Raw genomic sequence first — 2,807 nt, forward strand, 5'->3', positions numbered from 1 at the left:
GTGTTTTTACATCAGATTTTGCTAAGACCCTTTGTCGAGGCCGCCAGGGATAGCAATCCCTGCTGTCATCTCTCCTCTCCTCATGGGCTTGAGACCATAAACAATTGGCAGGTGGTCCTTGCATCACATCAAACCAGGTACATGAATTGCTAGGTGTTGGAGGAAATTCAAAACACCACTGTGTATTTACTGGTTCCACATACCTCAGGACCAAACGCTTTCCCCAGTATGGTTCATCCCCATGTCGTGTATTTGCCCAAGGGTGTTTGTAACACGGTTGGTTTAGGGATCGTGGCTGTTTGCCTCTGCATCCCAAAGTCCTATTGTCTCGACAAAGGGGAGCATAGGAACAGTTTAGACTCCAAATGGAGGTTCGATTTAATGTATTATTAAATGGCCACTTCCATTCAAACTCCCCCCAAATGATAGACTTATTTTGGTTCCAGAGCCAATCTAGATTTTTACCCAGGTCCACAGGGAGAGCTGTTATAGGGATCCCTTGAGTAGGGGTATGTGGTAAAGGCAGACAGGTAGTGACATGAGAATAGTTAAGCATACGAGCAAAACCTTGTATCATTTTATAGACCACATTGTCTGGTTCAGAGTGATTTATAATAAGAGAACCATCATCATGTTGTTTAAAAGCTCGCACCTGTCTATCCCGTATACTAGATTGTTCACTGTTGCCTAATGTTATCCTAGAAATTATAATTATTATTACAAAGATTTTTACAATTATAGCCATAATATAGCACTTATTACTAAAATTTGTGTAAAAACAAGTACGCTACTTAAAAAAAAAAAAAGAGAGAAAAAAAAAAAAGAAAGAGAAAACAAATACAAAATAAAACTCAAACAAATATATATATATATATATAAACAGGTAAACAAACAGATGAAACCAAAATAAGAAGACCAAAACTTCCAGCTGGGCTTCAAGGTTGTAGTTTCTCAATCTCTTGTTGACACTTATGAGGCCTCCACCCTGTGTCTTCTCAGTTGTCCCTCATCCATCTACTGGAGCAGTCCTGCAATTGCAAAAAGAGAGCTTCTCGACCGTATATACGCTCGACAGTGAATTGGTTAGAAATCTGGCATAATCCATTTGTGAGGATATCACCAATATATTGATACATGCTTATCCCACCTGGGACTTCTATTTCCATTAATGTTCTTGCCAGTGTACTTTGGGCAGTTGGAGGAGTGTTTGAATCTTCAGGGAAGTCCATTAAAGCTATATTGTACTCCCTTCCCAAGTGAACACAAATTAAGGTTTATCCTTCTTTTGAAGAGTAATAATTTAAAAAAAACATATCCTAAATATCCAGAGTGGACATCCATGCATGATATTTAGCTTGGACTTGGGTAACAAATTCAGCAATGTAAGGACTGGCAGCTGTGAGTTACTCTTCAGCTTCCTACAGTCGATTGTCAGCTGCCACCCCTGCACAATTTACATACTGGACATAGAGGGGAACTATAGTATGAATGGGTGCCTTGAGTACCCATGGTGGGGATACAAAGCTCCACACTGTCCAGAAGACAGTTTCCAAACGTTTCCATCAAATCCTAGCATGTTATTTTTGTATGAACGAATGACCACCTCTATTTTCGTCATTAGGTTTTCTCTTAGAAGCCAAACACATACCATACTAATTGATCTGGTTTCAGGGATTCCAGTTACTCCTATTATATTTATTTTCTTAGCAGTAGGGGCAAGTCCTAACTTTTTGGCTGTTCTTTCAGTGATAACACTTATTCCAGTTCCACTATCTATCAGAATATTTACAGGCATTCGCCTGGGCCCAGTGGCTAAAATAAACTGTGGATCAATACGCTGGTTAGGCCATTCTACATTGGATATTACATGAGTGGGTTGGCCTGAAATTTCCCCCGTGCTTCCTAGTTTTTTTAATCGATCAGATCCTCCCTCAGGGCTGAGTAAGGGCTAGGAGACACAGAAGATTTTTTTTCTCCTGCATTTTGGTGGTATCACAGATTCTAAGGCCTTGCTGATCGGCCGTTCCGATAAATTTATCAGTGTGCGAATAATCTCTGTGGATTGCCCATCTAGCGCCGCCCGGGGTATCCCTAATGCTAACGCCTTTTTTCACAGCTCATTGCGCTGAGATTTGAAATGGAGATTGGTTTGTCGAGGAGGGTGGGGATTATTTCTCTCGAAAAACCGTGTTTGGCGGACCCGGCGCTGCAAATTTGGACCCTCTCTTCTAACCAGCCCATCTCTCTGCCGTAAATCACCATTTCTTGTAATAGCTCCCCCCACTTTAAAACAGGCTGTAGCTGGTTTGGGTTGTGAGCATTACAGTCAATTGTCCGTGCAATCTTTTCCTTTACGGTTTGCATATAGTTTTTCAAGGCATCCGGGAGACCCCTAATCAATGGTTTAAGGCGGGTGGGGTCAATTGGAGCAGCAAGGGGAACACCCTGTCTCCCACGCTCATACATGGCTTGTATACACACAGCCTTTTTGCACTGATTCAGCCAGCCCAGATAATTTAAAGGAGCTAGCAGTTGTTCACCCAATCCTGTCCCTGGGGTAAGGGACGAGATCAGTGCATCTCAAGATTGTCTTACCTATCCCCTGGGCCAGGGAAGAGACATCATTAGATATTGACTGCCTTAGGGGCGGCCATCCTATAATTAGGTACAAACTTCACAAGGGCAATACATCCTGAGAGGGCCACACCTTAGTATCCAAGTTTCCCCTATTCACTCTCAGGAGGTCACACTGTAGTTACACAGTTACGTTACACAACTCAAAGGGCAACATCATACACAAACCACAT

The sequence above is a fragment of the Gallinula chloropus genome (assembly GCF_964237585.1).
Source record: "Gallinula chloropus genome assembly, chromosome: 3".
Taxonomy (NCBI): domain Eukaryota; kingdom Metazoa; phylum Chordata; class Aves; order Gruiformes; family Rallidae; genus Gallinula; species Gallinula chloropus.